The 17,433-nt window shown below is 38.1% G+C and overlaps 1 pseudogene; it reads left to right on the top strand.

The window, feature by feature from the left end:
• Positions 1–16,614: 16,614 nt before the first annotated feature.
• Positions 16,615–17,163, top strand: LOC149827060 (F-box protein At4g18380 pseudogene; annotated as a pseudogene).
• Positions 17,164–17,433: the final 270 nt, after the last annotated feature.

Below are 17,433 nucleotides of genomic sequence, written 5' to 3'. Positions count from 1 at the left end.
TGTTCAATGTATACAATTCTTCATCTACCACTGTTAAAGCTCTATAGGATCAACTTGACAAAAAGTACAATACCGAAAACCAAGGTCTTGATAAGTACTCGGTTGCTAAGTTTCAGAAGTATCAAATGGTTGAGAGCAAGTCGGTCACTGAACAGGCACATGAGTTTCTGCTATTGCTTCATAGTTTGGCTGGGGCAGATATGAAACTTCCTGACAAATTTTAAGTCATGACTATCGTGGAAAAATTTCCTAAGTCTTGGGTAGACTTTGGCATATCTCTCAAGCATCGTAGAGGAAAGATTTTCTTGGATGATCTAATAGTAGCCATAGCCATTAAGGAAGTGCATAAGAGTCAGAAACAAGTTGTGATGCCAACTGAACAGCCTAAAGTTAATATGGTGACCAAATCATTTAAAGGCAAGGGCCAAAAAGTTAAACCTGCAATGAAAAATCAATTCAAACTCAAGGCCAAAATTCAGAAAAAGACAAAGAACAAACGTTGCTAAAACTGTGGACAGGTTGGCCACTGAGCCAATGAATGTCCTTCCAAAAAGGCCAAAGCTCATGGGTCCACAAATGGTACTCCTCAAGTGAACATGGTGACTAAGGACGTTGGGACCAACGTTGGGTATTTTTTTGTTAACCATCAAATCTATCATATTTATAAGCCAACTGAATGGTTGGTTGACATTGGGGCTAATGTGCACGTTTGTGCTAATAAGTTTATCTTTGTCTCTTACCAGACTGTTGTAGGTAGATCTATGACTATGGACAACTCCACGGCTGCAAAGGAGTTTGGGGATTGGATGCGTGGACCTAAAGTTTCTTTTAGAAAAAGTTTTATCTCTATACAAAGTGCACCATGTGCCTATAGTTAGAAGAAATATTTTAAGTGGTTCATGTCTAGTTAGAGAGAGTTATGAGTTTAACTTCAAATGTAATAAAGTTGTTATTTTGCATTCTGAAACTTTTATTGGCAAGGAGTATTTAGATGATGGTTTGTTTAAACTTCGTGTTGAACATATTTGCAGTAATAAATTAGAGAATGATATTTCTTTTTATTCATTATCTAATGTTGCTTACAATGTAGAATCATCTGATTTGTGGCATAATAGATTGGGTCATATGAATTTCAATTCTGTAAAACGCATGATGAACTTGAAGATGATTCCTGAACACTCCATAGATAAAACTAAAAAATAAGAAATTTGTGTGCAAGCAAAACAATGTAGGAAACCATTCTATATGATTGTTAGAGATTCTGAAATATTGGATTTGATGCACACAAATATCTATGAGTTTAATTGAGTGCTAACTAAAAATCATAAAAAGTATATTATCACTTTTATAGATGATTGCACTAAATATTGTTATGTGTATCTGCTAAAATCAAAAGATGAAGCTTTTGATAAGTTTTTATTTTTAAGAATGAAGCAAAAACACAAACTAGTAGAAAACTTAAAAGATTGAGGTATGATAAAAGAAGAAAATATACGTCTAACAAATTAAATGAATATTGTCAATCCGTTGGCATAGTTCATGAGTTTACCACTTCATATTCTCCTCAAACTAATGAGATTGCAGAAAGAAAAAATAGAACCCTAACTAATATGATAAATACTCTACTTGGGAGTTCTGGATTACCTACCTATATGTGGAGGGGATGCTCTGAATATGGCTTGCCATATTCTGAATAGAGTTCCTTAGAAGCATAAGGATAGTAGCCCATTTGAACTCTAGAGAAATAGGAAATCTAGTTTAAAATACCTCAAAGTGTGGCCTTGCAAAGATACTTGTCTCAGAGCACAACAGAAAAAAGCTGGGTCCTAAAACCGTAGATGCTATCTTTTGGGGTTATGTAGAGAACAACTATACATATAAGTTCTTAGTAATTAAGTCTGAGATATCTAGCATAGATGTAAACTCTATTGTTGAGTTTCGAGAAGCTACATTCTTTAAGGATGTATTTTTCATGAAAGTTAGTGTACCTTAGTATCTTTCGTATTTTAGATGTACCTTCAACTTCTGGTTTCATTCCCAAACATGTGGAAAGAATGACAAATGTGGAGGTTGAGCCATCTTGTTCTCACTCTGAACCAAATGAGTCTGAGAAAGTGGTTTAACCAAGAAGAAGCAAGAGACCACGAATTACCAAGAATTTGAGAAGTGATTATTTCACTTACCTTATCGAGGATGATTCTCCCACTTTTCGAGATGCAATGGCTTCACCTGAAGTAAGGCATTGAAAAGAAGCCATAAAGAGTGAAATGAACTCCATTGTCTCTAATGACACTTGAGAACTGATTGACCTCCCTCATGGTAGCTCTACTATTGGGTGCAAATGGATCTTTAAGAAGAAGTTAAAACCAGATGGATCCATTGATAAGTATAAGGCTAGACTAGTTACCAATGGGTTCAAATAAAAGGAAGGAAAATATTATTTTGACACCTATTCTTCGGTTACACGGATGACCACAATTAGGGTGCTTATTGCACTAACTTTCATTTATGATCTCTCGGTCCATCAAATGGACGTGAAGATCGTATTTTTGCATGGTGATCTTGAAGAAAAGATCTATATGGATCAACCTGAGGGTTTTGTGGCTCCTGGTAATTAAACTAAAGTTTGTAGACTTGTTAAGTCATTATATGAACTAAAATAAGCTCCTAAACAATGGCATGAGAAATTTGATAAAGTTATTTTATCATTTATCTTTATTGTCAATGAATCTGATAAGTATGTTTATTGCAAAGTTAAAAGTGATGCATGTATCAGTTTATGCTTGCATGTAGATGACATTCTATTGTTTGGTTTCAATATGAGAATTGTTTATGAGACGAAGTCATTTCTTAGTAATAAATTTGATATAAAGGATATGCGTATTGCAAATGTGATCTTAGGCTTAAAGTTGACTCGTTCAGTTCATAGAATAGCTATTTTTCAATCTCATTATGTTGAGAAAGTACTTGAGAAATTTGGCTATAACAAAGAAAGATCTATAGCAACTCCATATGACCTTTTTACTCCTCTTTATAAAAATACGACTGGTGTTTCTATGTCTCAATTAAGGTATTCCCAGATTATTGGAAGTTTGATGTATCTTGCAAATTGCACGAGACCGGATATTACGTTCTCTGTGACAAAATTAAGTAGATAAACAAGTTGTTCAAATCACACTCATTGAAAGACATTAAACTTGGTACTTAGGTACCTAAAAAGAACTATTTCTTGAGTTTGCATTACAAAAGATTCCCTACCGTACTTGAGGGATATAGTGATGCGAGCTGAATAGCCATGAACTCTGAGAGTTGTGGCATAACATAGTATGTATTTAGCTTGGGTGGCAGCGCAGTTGCCTGGAGGTCAGTAAAGCAGACCATCTTGTCATGGTCTATTTTTGAAGTTGAGCTTTGTTCTTTAGATAACACAGGAATGGAAGATGAATGATTAAAGGGACTTCTAGAGAAACTTTCTTTAATGAGCAAACCAATTCCTGCGATATATGTGCATTGTGACAATATGGTCATAATTGCAAAGATCAAAAACACAAAATATGATAAAAAACAAAGAAGACACATTCAAGTCAGAATAAAATCTGTAAGGGAACTGTGTCTCAGTTAGTGGTTGTCGTGGCCTATGTTGGATCCAAAGAGAACACAACTGATCCATTAACGAAATGATTAGATAATTCATTAGTCCTGAAATCCAGAGGGGATGAGACTGAAACCCATCAGTAGTTCATCTACAGTAACAACCCAACCTATCTGAGTGAAGATCTCACAAAGTAGGTTTAATGTGGTAATAACAAGCTATAGGGTGAACTGGATAGCACATTCTTAATGAGATAATATGTATATGTGTCTTTTCCCTTGATTACTCTGAAAATGTGTTGTAGCTGCAAGTAAATAAAGAGTAAAAACTCTGAATGAGTTTAAAGCCTTCTAGGCGAGATGTTAAAAGTGCATCTCTGGATAAGCTCACCTATGTGAGTGTGACTGTGTGACCGCAGTTTAAAGAGTTGGGTTATTTCTGAAGTCACTCATAAAACAAGATTCGGGCGCGTGGTCATTAACACATCGCCTCTAAAGATTACAACCAGAACCTTTATCATGTTATTGCTAATGGATACTCTCACACCGAAGCTTCAAGTTCAAGACTTTAGTTCGCTTTGTTTTTGTGAGGTAAAGTTAGCCAACTAAGGTAGTGGTTCAAACCGAAAGATACCATTACTAAAAGCATGATATGTCCTGCTTTAGATTAGTCCATCTTGCATCCTTGTTTCCTCATATTTTCATTCTTTGAATTTATGGAGGAATGTTGGATGTAAGAAGAGATAAGTAAACAATTCAAAGAAGAAAGCAATTTGGGGATCACTCTCTTTATGGAGTACTTTTTGGACTTTGATGATGTAGAATAGTCCTATATTGATGAATCATAAAATGGTGGTGGGGTTTATATCCTACTTGGTGATTCAATCACTTGTTCTAGAGAATAAGAGGATGGACTGCTAACCACACACACGTGCGCGCGCCTGCCCGTCGCGTCGGTCTGGGTTTGGGTTCGGGTAATTGGCCCTTTACAGCTATATCCATTAATCTAAGTCCAATGTTCTTTTTGTCCTGCATTAATTATTTTATTTGGATTAAATAAAGGGAAAAGAGAAATGGATAACGGATCATTCCGTTGATGAGTTACGTCACTTCATAACAGGTAACGGATCTCTTCCACGTTTTTAGTATCCATTTAGGAATTATAAAATGTGGTTAGGGGGCTGCAGTTACGCAGACGTTAGTGGCTCTCAAAACTTTTTTTCTCTCTCTCCCTGCTCTTTCTTGCTTCTCTGATGGGCGTTTCCTGAAAAAGGGATTTCTGCAACATTTGTTCACATAGGTTATTTTCGAAGGGTAATCTACCATCGAAGTACATTGATCCAGATCATCAAGGCTATTGTATCCTGGGGGAAGGACGCTAGACCCTTTTTACACCGTATGTGGGGGCAAATCTTCTCTAAGGAGGGTATCTTTATATGCCTTAGCCTATTACAGAATACTAACATGTTTTCATTGTTGTTCTTATTATGTTCTATGCATTTGTTTGATTTGTTGTCTTCGTCTGAATTTTGGTTTAAAATGAAATATGACATGATTGAACCCTGTTACGGTTTGAACCAATGGTTTAACATGCATATCATGTTGATTTATTATCTGATTTGCTTCATGATATTGTATTTGATTCTTACAGTATATAATCTTTTCTATTTGCCCGACCAAATGAATCTCTGAAATAGTCTAATAAATCTTTTTTCCACCTTGTTAGGGATTTTAAAAATCTCTATGTAATGCAACAACATGAGAGTAATGTTGAACCTTACGAAAATTAATAGACCTTCTCTAGATAAGAGGTGATTTGCGCAGTTTTGAACCTTATTGTCCCTATCTTTTAAATGAGTCCAATGAAGCTCCCTTGAAATACCCAAATGCAAAGGTAATCCAAGGTACTTCATGGGTAGTGAACCTGCCTCATAACCAAGAATGGGAAATGCCATCCTTTGTGTCTCCCCATCTAGGTCATTCATGACCAATATCTGACTCTTAGCACCATTCATACGTAGGTTAGAAATATTAGCAAAACATCTAAGAATGATTCATAAAACCTATAAATTATATTTCCATGTTTTGCCAAACACCAAGAGGTTGTCAGCAAAAAGAAGATTAGACACTGAAACATTATTAGAGATCGTGCTGCCTATAAATATGCCTTGCTCCTCTAAATAGCTGCCCAAGGGTGCCAAATTTCAAGGAGCTTGCAGCCAAAAAGATGCTGCCACAAGGTACCATGGCCGCAAGAAAAATGTCTACCAAGTGTGCAGAAAAAATGCAGCAACTATATGCTGCTATACATGTTTACGCATGAAGAAAAATTCAACAAATGAAGTGTTGTCAACAAGTACAATTCCTGCAGAAAATTGGCAGCAACCTAGAAGCTGCCAAAAATGCCAAGATATGCAGAAAATCACCGCTAGACAAAAGTTTACAACATGCTTAAGTATGTTGTCAAACAATGTCAAACATGGGGGAGGGGGGGAGTAGTTAGAGGCTGCCCAAAAGGAAGGATTTGCATACTGCTGAAACCTGCAGCAAAATGGGTGCTGCCCGAAAGAAAGAGCCTCCATTGCCATAACAAAGAGTAGTGGGGAGAGAAGGTCTCCCTGGTGCAATCCCCTCTTGGGTTTGAATATGTCACCTTGGTCTCCATTAATGGACACCGTTATGGCCATCAATCCAAGAGAACCATTTTTCGCCCAACCCCAACATATCCATACAAGTCAAAAGAAAGTGTCAACCTAACAAGTCAAAGGCCTTCTCCAAATCAATTTTCAAGATGAAGGATTTCTTACCCGATGACTTTATGGAGTGTAAAGCTTTATGAGCAACCAAACATGATTTATGCAACTTCTTTTCGGGAATAAATGTGGTTTGTGAATTTAAGATGAGTGATCCTACCATGAGCTTGATCCTTGCTACTAGGATTTTGGAGATGGTTTTAAAAATTATGCCCACCAATGAGATTGGCATAAACCTTTCTATCGCTTCAGCATGTGCATCCTTAGGAATGAGTATGAGTAGCGATTTACCAAATGATTGTGGCAATTTTCCATTAGAATGAAAATCCATCATCATGTGTAGAAGGTTGTCTTTTACAACATCTCGAGATTCTTTAAAGAATTCAATTGGGAATCCATCTAACCCTGGGTCTTGCCATTAGGCAAACTCCACACCACCTATTTGATTTCATCGATTGAGAAATTTTCAATGGCACCTCTATATGCCTCCTCACTCAAGCTTTTGAAAGGCATACCTGACATATCATAGGATGAATCAACATAATGGAAAAAGCGGTTTATAAAGTACATGGTGGCGTTAGGTAGAATATGCAAACCTTGATATGTTGTCCCTTTAATCATGTATGGTGTATTATTAGATTGCCTTCTATTTGAGGTGCACATGTGAAAGTATTTGGTGTTTATCTCCTCTGATTTTAGCCAATGCGCCTTGGCCCATTGTTTTCACCTAATGCACTCTCTCATTCGCGTACAAATATTTTGGGTCAATTTTTTACGCTACCATTTGAGCGTGATTGACCATTCGGCGTCCACCGCCTCTTCTTGTTGTTGTTGGAGCGATATTAGTTGAGACTCTCATTCTTTTATTGAATTGAATTTTTCTCAACCATGCATCTTGTCCCATTTAATCAACCTTGCTCTCACAAAAGCCAATTTTGAATGAATACATAGTGCAGCCCACCTCTCCAAGCTAGGAGCTTCCCCCCCACGGCTTCCTTATCAAATCTAAAAAACTAGGATCCCTTAACCACCATAGTTCAAATCTAAAGTATTTTGATGTGTGGGGTCCCCCTAAGCCCCAAGTCAACCGAATCATAGAATGGTCCGAAATTGTAATAGGATCGGTCATGGCATTCATGTTACGAAGGCTATTGAGCATTGGCAATGAGATCAAAAAATGATTCAATTTTCTCAACATTGGTGGTGCTCTTTTGTTGGACCAAGTGAACTTGAGCCCTTGCATGGGGATCTCCTATAAGTTATAATAATCGAGAAGACGCGCAAACTTGCGTAAAGGTAGTATGTGTATTGCTGATTTGTGCTTGAGTCCTCCATTCTCAAAGTAGAGTTAAAATCCCCTCTGATATACCATTGGTCCGTAATAGTCAAGATCGCCTCACTATGTATTTTGTTGATTTCTTTCCAAAAATCATTCTTGAGAAAACTTGTGCAGAGCCCGTATACAGTTGTAAACAAAATGGGGGCATCATTCATGGGGTCTAAAAAATATGAGAGAAATAGAGAACTCCCCGCTATGATACACTGTGTCATTAATCCTCTTTCTTCAAGCCAATAAGATGACACCTGATTGTCCCCTTGCAGGTTTGAAAGTGAAATCACAACCCCTCCAAATTTCATCCATGAATTGTCTATCAATAAAACCCATTTTAGTTTCTTGAATGCAAATAATATCAGACTTCATTTGGTGAATGGTGTTTGCTAAGAAATTGTGTTTTTGGCGACCCCATAAACCACAAACATTCCAAGAGAGACCTCATTTGCAAACCTTGAATGGCCAAGCCCCCAATGAACCGACATGTTCTCAAACGAGAACAATTTCTCTTTCTACACATTTTTGTCATCTTTGCTTGACAAGTGGATGACCCCTTCTTCAATTTTATGGCATTGAGCACATCTCTAAGAAAACAATCATCATCAAAGACCCCATCGTTTTTAATACCCGCCTCCATGGGTTCACACACATCATCATAACCATCCTATAAGTGAGGTATGTCAGCCATGGTGGAACAACCAACGTTGCAGGTGATGGTGAGATGGATGGTGGTGGAGAATGTAAATCACTATTTTTTCTTGGTAGAGAACATTCCTCTACCCCTGAGAAGAGTGTTTCCTATCAAAAAGTATGCTTTTTAGAAAAAAACTCTCTCAACAAAAAAGTTTGTAGTTTGGAAGGGTCGCAAAATCCATACAAATTTTTCATTTTGCATCACTTTTCCTATATCTTTCTCGCTTCTAAACGTGCTCTTAGAATTTTCATCAAGCATTTACACTTCCCTCCTAGGTTTATGCTACATTTAGGAATCCTCTAGCATCAACTTGATAAGAGGCAATGTGATAGATGTAGCAAATAGTTTTTGCATAGGAGGCTTATAACAAGTAAAGCAAGGTGAGATGATAAGAGGTACACTCATCCTTCCTTTGACATAGAATGGGTTTCATCCTATATTCAATCTTAGCCATCCAATCAACAGTTAGGGTTATACCCAAAAATAAGATTAGTGTATTCTATGTTCTTTTCTTTACCTTCATCTATTCAGTTCAAGGGAAAAGCCTCTCATCATGGACCGCACATTAGCAGACCTCTGGTTGGTAAAACCCTTGAGGTCTCCTGCCCACCCAGAGTACAATGGGTTTGACCTTGCGGCATATATTGTGGACAATCTTCTGGTTTCCTTTTGAATTATGAGTATTTTTAAGCATTTCTCTATAGAGTGTCTTTAGAATGTGTTGGAAGCTGCGGCAAGCAAAGAGATTGAATTTCAGTTTTAGAAGGGAACTGGCTGAGGTCAAATTTTGGGAAGAAAATGTTGGGTAGAATTTATGAGAAAATTGAAGCTTCATTTTCGGTTTCATCAAAGAAACAGAAAGCTGAATTGCAACGCTCTGTTGCTTGTGAACCTATCAATGTCAAGACGTTGACACATAATAACTAAATAATAAAGACAAATGCTTTAAAACTTAGTGTTAAGTAGGGGCGGCAAAATCTGACACGACCCGCCAACTCGCTTCTTAGCCATGTTTGAGTTTGGCTTAAATGGGTTCTGACACCACCCGCCCACCTAACCCGTTTATTAAATGGGTCGGGTTCGTGTTAGGGGTATGCCAACCCGCAAACCTGGCTGACCCATTTAATAAACGAGTTAGGCGGGCGGGTCAACCCGTTTACCCGAACCCGACTCGCCAACCCATTTACCCACCCCGACCCGCCTGCCAACCCGTTTACCCGAACCCGACTCGCCAACCCATTTACCCACCCCGACCCGCCTGCCAACCCGTTTATTCGAACCCGACCCGCCAACCCGTTTACCTAACCCGACCCGTTTATTAAACGGGTTAACTGTGTCGTGTCGGGTTACCCGTTTAATAAATGGGTCAGGTTCGTGTTTGCCACAGCCGACCCATTTAATAAACGGGTCGGGTTCGTGTTGAGGTATGCTGACCCGCCAACCCGACACGATTGCCACCCCTAGTGTTAAGGATTGAAGCTACCAGAAAGTGATATAAATAACTAAATAAATTTATGTTTTTATTTAGAAACAAAATTTTGGCCCAAAAACATCTATCACACGCACACAAAACACAGTAGTTCCTTGCCAAACCTGCCTCTCTCTCTCTCTCTCTTTCTCTCTCTCTCTCTCTCTCTCTCTCTATATATATATATATATATATATATATATATATATATATATATATATATATATATATATATATAGCCACTATAGAATATGAGAACTGAAAATATGATGACTAATGTGAAGCCGGATTTTCAAGGATTTTTTGTTTTTTTCTCTTAAAAGACGTGATTATTTTATAAGAACCCACTCTTGAATCATCTGATTTTGCATCAACGAGATTTTTTAAGATTTTAAAATCAATGGCTCATAATCTTCATAAATATTCAAGCATTCAAAATTCACATTTTTTCATCGAAAATACATGAACCAATGGTTGATTCCTAGCAAATTCACCATGCCAAGCACATCAGCATGGTTGTATTTGCAAAATAAGTGTTGAAAATGCACATATTTCTAGTTCTCATTTTCTAGTGACTCTATTTATATATAGACACTAGAACATGAAAAGTGAAAATATGAAAATTAGAGTGTGAATCAAGATTTTCATGGGGCGTTTTTTATTGTTCTTAAATCTCACCGTATGAACGTGATCTTCAAGCATGGTTTTAAAGGGATAGTTCTTGAATCATCCTATTGCAATGCATAAGCAATAATTTTTAAGCATTGAAAATTAATGGCTCAAAATCTTCACAAATATGCAACATCCAAAAAACATTTTGTGTCCAAAAAAACATAACCCAATAGTAGATCCTAGAAAATGGAGCATGCTGAACACATATGCAGGGTCGGAGTTACAAAACAAATTTGAAAAAAATGCCTAGTTCTCATAACCCATGTAGTTATGAAAAGGATACTAAATGGGTTTTTCAGTGTTTTTTTTTTTGTAATTCTGACCCATAAAACATTTTCAGCATAGTTGACTTATCAGATCATATTTTTTCGATAAGTAAAATGGTATTCGAAGCCTAAAAATTTTACAAAGATTTTAAGCTGCTGATTTTTCAAAACTTATAAAAACCTACTGGTGTAGATCTGAAAATGGGTTATAAAAAAAGCTACAATTATCTAAAGAAAAACAAAATATAATAGGAAAATACAGGAATTAAGAAAAAAAATAAAAATTGAAGATAAATGAAAAATGAAAAATAACTGATTTCAATATCTCAATGAACTGTTTATTTACAAAGATCCCTCATCTATATAAATAGATGATATTTTTCTTAATTGTAAAATATGGATCTAATATAATGATCCAAATACAAAAATATTTAAAATAGCAAATAAGATCCAACAGACAAATGGATCCAAGTGGACCCTTATGGAACCTGGTTTTCTGCACCATTCCCCCTGGGTTGGAGAAGACTTGCCCTCAAGTCTAGATCTTGCTTGTGTTTCTCCCAATCTCATTTCACCTTAAGGGTTTTGGACCAACAATATAAAAGTGGGCCTCAGGCTTTGCTGTAGAAGCTGAATGAATCATACAGGGTCTGCTCCAATATGTGTTTGGAAGCCTAAGATATTCCTACCAAACCATCTCTAGTCATCCGGATCTCTATACCTGTCTAGACCAAATGGATCCAGCACCGATTTGATTATATGTGAAGATGTTGATAATCCGATGACATGAATCTCCCACTCCATCATTTTGTGTTGTTCATGTTGTTGATGACTCACCCAATCAAACTCAGGTTGTGGGACATGTTTGGTTTATGTAAGATGGTTATAAGCAGGTTTTAGCTCAAGGTATTATACTTTGGGTTTGAAATAGATTTTGGTATAGATGAGTTTTAAAGTTCACTTTTGATTAAGAAGGCTCAAGTCCAAACTAGGTTTATCTTGGTGTGGGTTTTTGGTGCCTAAGGTGGGTTCGAGGAGATCCAATAAAATAGGCTTAAGTGGTTTTGGATCTCGGATTTGAGTAGGTTCTGAAAGTGGTTCTGATGTAGGGTTTTGGATGGATACTAATGGACGTTTACAACGATTAGATTTTAGGAGCAGTTTTAGATTAGGTTTTAAGCGGGTTTCAACTATTTGAGTCTGAGTAGGTTTAGGGACATGAAGAGGTTTTTCTCGTTCTTGCTCCAGCACTACTTCAAGATCCAAGGCATGCTAAATTACTTGCTCCAGAGATGTGTCTGTAACACTTTTCATCATTTTGAATATACGAAATTCAAGTCCATCAATATACTTGTAATGCCAATTGATGGAACTCCTCTGTATATTTGTTCAGTCTTAGAACCTTGTTGAAGGGAGATCCATTGACAATGATCTTTATATTCTTCCAATATATTTATAAGGGCCTTATGTAGATTTGGGTCTACTGGATCCATGCTTTGCATGCGTTGTGCCTTACTAGAATTGGATCTCGAAAATTGTAGAGTCTAGGACCGACTTTGGTTTGGACATAAACTGGGTTGGATTAGGGTCGATGTTAGATCTAAATATAGATCCAATATAATGATCCAAATATAAACAACAACAACTACGCCTTCATCCCAAAACAATTGGGGTCGGCGATATGAACCAACAAAGAAAATCATTCTGGGTCTTCCACATGAATCCTTCTCCTCCAATCATTTCTATCCAATGCCATGTCCTCGGCGAGGTTCAAAGCATTCATATCCTTTCTTATCATTTTCATCCAAGTCTTCCTAGGCCTACCCCAACCTCTTTTAACTAATATATTTTTCATTTCTCCATCCTTCTAACTGGAGCATCATTAGACCTTCGCCGAATATGTCCAAACCACCGTAAACGGCTCTCTCCCATCTTATTTTCAATGGGTGCAATGCCTACCTTCTTACGTATCTCCTTGTTCTGAATCTTATCTTTTATTGTATTTCCACACATTCATCTAAGCATACGCATTTCAGCTACACTCATTTTTTGAATATGATGTCTCTTGGCAGCCCAACATTCCGTACAATATAGTAAAGTTGGCCTAATAGTCATCCTATAAAACTTTTTCTTCAACCGCAATGACATTCTACGATCGTACAACACTCCAATTGCACTTTTTCATTTCATCCACCCAACCTTTATCCTATGATTTACATCTCCATCAATTTCTCCATACTTTTGAATGATAGATCTCAAATATTTGAAATAATCATCCACCGGTATTTCTTGCTCACCAAGCTTCACTACACTCCCATCACTACTTCGTTGCTTTCTAAACCGACATTTCATATATTCTGTCTTACTCTTAACTTAAAACCTCTTGCTTCCAATGTTTGTTTCCATAATTCTAACTTAACATTAACCCCAGATCTAGACTCATCAATCAAAACAATATCATCGGCAAACAACATACACCACGACACATTTTCTTGAATTGATCTAGTAAGCTCAAATAAAAATCCAACATGCAAATGTATTCAAATGAAACTTTATAGACTCGAGTCTTCTGCATCACCTATCCATGTCTCATAATCCAATGCCCTAAGAGCTATTCACTATAAAATTAAGTACATAAGTAACATCTGTATGGTCAAAATTAACCCCAAAGGGGTTTGGCACAGTGGGATGAGACCTAAGCCGCTGGGCAGGCGGTCTAAGTTCAAATCCCATGGCATCAGGACCACTTGTGCAAGCCGAAGTGTGGCGACTCTCTGAAGCAAAGGTAAGCCACGGAGTTTTATGTTGCCAGGAAAATGAACAGATAGAGCTAAAGCAGCTAGGTCTCTGATGTTGAGGGTGATTTATCTGTATGAATAAAAAGCGGGTTGCAGACTTAAAGAGTCAACTAATTAGGAGCTGGCTGCAATTCCACCAATGGTTAGATTGAATTCAGCTGTTTATGAATTTCATAGAATCCTGAGTCACTTAGTTTGGCCGAATTCAAGCCTATGTAGCAAATATCATGGATATTTAATTTGAAAAAATATCATAATTGAGATTTTTGGCCGCACATCTTCCTGAGGTTGAGATTTTTGAACATTGATCCAAACACTAGCTTAGTTCCCCTTGGCCTTTAAGCCTATCTAAATTAGTGTGTTTTGGCTGGCCAAGTCCGAACCAACCAAATCAAAGTGCACAGAAGTTAGAGAAAAAATAATTCTTCAAACATGCTGGACATTTTATTCATTATTTTTGTTTGTTAAAGTTGACACCAACAATGGGTTTGTCAACCAGTCGGACCTTCACCATACCTGGGTTGGTGCAAACCGGGATCAGGGTACTGGGTCTGGGTCTTGATCCCAATCAAACCTACCATAAGCAAAACCATACCAGCGGTGGACCCCATAATATAGTACTTTTATGTTTTTTCTCTTAAAGATTGTGAATCAAAGTTGGTGCCGGATCTGGGTCTTGTACAAAATTTCAAAAACTATAGCCGGTTCCATAAGCTAATCAGACCCTATGTGTACCACCGAGGTGGTATCCCATGTGGTAAGCGGGGTCCTCTGTCAAGCTGAAGGCCCAGGATCAAATCCCTCTGCCATTCTTCTGGTAGGGGTTCGCCAAACCCCAACTTGCCTTTCAAAAAAAAAAACAGACCCTATGTGTACCACCATATGGTGTCTTATTTTTTTGTACAAAACAATATTTAACAAGAAATGAAATGGAAGCACCAAAGGGGGCTCCGCCTGTCTGGTAGGATCAGCTAGTGCACGTTACCTTGTGTTGAGATGTTGTAGGTTCAAAACTCAATGATATGCCTGTATAACTGGGAGGGGTCTGCCTAACCCCAGCTTGCCTTTCAAAAAAAATGAAATGAAAGGAGGGAAGCATGTAAAAAAAAAAAATAGGAACTAAGAACCAGGAAGTGGGATACGGTTGTGAAACAATTATATAAACGCATGAAAAATGAAAAAGAAAATATATAAAAAATAATATAAAGCAGGGAGGGAAGCTAATAAGAAATGTTATGAACACAAGTATAAAGCAATATAAAACCAACATGCAAGCTTGGTTATAAAAAAATAATTTTTAATATGAAAAACATATATTGTGAGGGAGAAGCGAGTGAGAAGTGACAAGAAACAAGAGGAAAATGTTAAGAAAACTGCAAATTAAATATGTTAAGTTGAAGAATACCGGAAGTCTAGGAAAAAATTTGGACAGGCCATGTCTTTTCCTGCACACTAGGACTGTAAAAGGATCAGATATGGTTGCATATCCAATCCAACTCAGTCATGTTATTTCTGGATTCAGATCTTTTAGGTAAAATCCAAATGAACACTCAGAGAAGCAAATAAGAAATGCTATGAACAAAGCATAAAACAATATAAAACCAACATAAAAGCTTGATTATAAAAAAAAAAAATTAATATGAAAAACATAGAAAGTGAGGGAGAAGCGAGTGAGAAGTGACAAGAAACGAGGAAAATGTCAAAAAAACTGCAAATTATCTCATCCTTTTAAATATGTTAAGTTGAAGAATACCGGAAGTCTAGGAAAAAAATTGGACAGGCCATGTCTTTTCCTAAACACTAGGACTGCAACGGATCGGATATAATTGCATATCCAATCCAACTCAGTCATGTTATTTCTGGATTCAGATCTTTTAGGTAAAATCCAAATGAACGCTCAGGTTGCCTTCAGAATTGTCAAACTGGATTCGATCAAAGTCCAATCCAGTTGCATTTTTACATGTAACTATCTTGTTTTTGTTCTATTGTTTTACCACGTGTATTTAGGATATTATGATTCAACCTTACCCCTTTCGATCTGATAAGATCTACTATTTGCATTTTGGATTCGAAGTCATATATAAGGCAGGTAAACAAGCTGAATGAACCGAGCTTGAAGTGTTCAAACTTGGCTCATTCTTGTGGTGAGACAAGCTGAATTCGAGCTCATAATAAGCCCAAGTTAAATGAGCAGAGTTCGGGCTGACTTGTTTATACAAAAAATACATTGTTTTAGAGCTGAGAGAAATAGGATTTTAAAAAAATATATGTAAAACATGTGTAAAATATATCTAAAATATATCTCTTACTCCCTAACGACCTTCTACGAGCCGAGTACCTATTGTTAATATTTAGCTTGCCGAGCCAATTTTACCAGTTTGAACTCTCACTATAAAAAAAATGTGGATTAACGACGAAAATAATCCGTCACAAATTTGCGATGGATTAGCTAGAGAAAACTAGTTGTCCCTAAAATTGGAATTTATGACATATTTTGAGACAAAAATATTTTTTCTCAAAATCTGTCGCAAATGAGCGGCGGATTAGAGACGAAAACATTTTGTCTCAAACTCCATCGCAACTTCGCGATGGATGAGTGACAAAAAATTTCCGTCGCTAATCGGTTGCTAATTTACAACGAATTTTAAGACAGAATATTTTCATCGCTATTTTTTTTATTTAACCCAGCCAATCTAGGGAGCGAAATTCTCCCTCTCTCTCTCGTTATCGAGTGGCTTGGGATGTCGATGGTGGTGGTGGACCACTTCGATGGCTTCCTGACTTTGTGTTGCTCCTCATCCAGAACAAGCTAGGCGACGTCAAGGCCCTCGGTTGCTGCTTTGTCGTCTCTGGATGCTTCGCCTCCCTCCTCCTCCAGGTCGACTCCATCGTCCTCCGTGTCGATTGCATCATCTCCAGTGATGGCAACGACAACGACGACCCCTTCGTCGGTGGCGGCACCAAGTCGGGCAGCGTCCTCGCCCACCTTGCCAAGCTGCTCCGCGACAACATCCTCCGGCCGATCAGGCCATCCAGCAGATGATCAGCCCCAAGTGCGTCATCCTCGCGGAGGTCTCCCACCACTCCCCTTGTGAGGTCCTCCGCTCCTTCAAGGAGCTCCGTCGGCTCCGCATCGAGCTCTTTGGTAGCGAGCTCGACGGTGACACCCTCCTCAAGTGGAAGGCCGAGTTCGAGAGCTCACTCGAGAGTTGCGCCATCCTCGGTGCCACCTCCTTCTGTCGGTGGCCCGCTGCTGGCGACGATCTCCCTGTCGATCCCACCATTGAAGCCGAGAGGGACCCCAATTGCAGCCCCGAAGACCAGGGAGGCATTCCAGAGTCGTTTTACACGAATGGCGAGCTGAAGCTGCGTGTCGTCTGGATGATCACCTCACTGATTGCTGCCTCCGCCCGGCATTACCTCCTCCAACAGATCGTGGCAGAACATTCGACGCTCGATAGCCTGGTTCTCATCGATGTCGGCGGGCAGGGGATGCTCTGCATGGGGAAGGAGCAACTCGCGGAGTTCTGGTGCTCAATGTGGAAAAGTGGTGTCTTGCTGCTTGTAGAAATTGTTCCATTGCTTTAATTGTTCCTTCGCTTGGGATTGATCCAGTGCTCAATGTGGAAAAGTGTTCCTTCGCTTAGGGAAGAAATTGTTTCTTTCTTCCTTCTTTTATTCTTTTTAATTGTTCTTTCACTTGGGATTGATCCAGTGCTCAATGTGGAAAAGTGGTGTCTTGCTGCTTGTAGAAATTGCATCATGGCAGTATGCCATTGTAAAGTTGAAGTAGATCAGAGTATCTGTTAAAAAGTCTCTTACTGTTGCATTTGATGTCTGATATATTACTTGTTGCTC

This window comes from Nuphar pumila, chromosome 10 (genome assembly GCF_984573655.1).
Source record: "Nuphar pumila chromosome 10, dmNupPumi1.hap1.1, whole genome shotgun sequence".
Classification (NCBI taxonomy): domain Eukaryota; kingdom Viridiplantae; phylum Streptophyta; class Magnoliopsida; order Nymphaeales; family Nymphaeaceae; genus Nuphar; species Nuphar pumila.
Note: the sequence above shows the minus strand (reverse complement) of the source record. Positions and strands in the feature narration are given on the sequence as shown.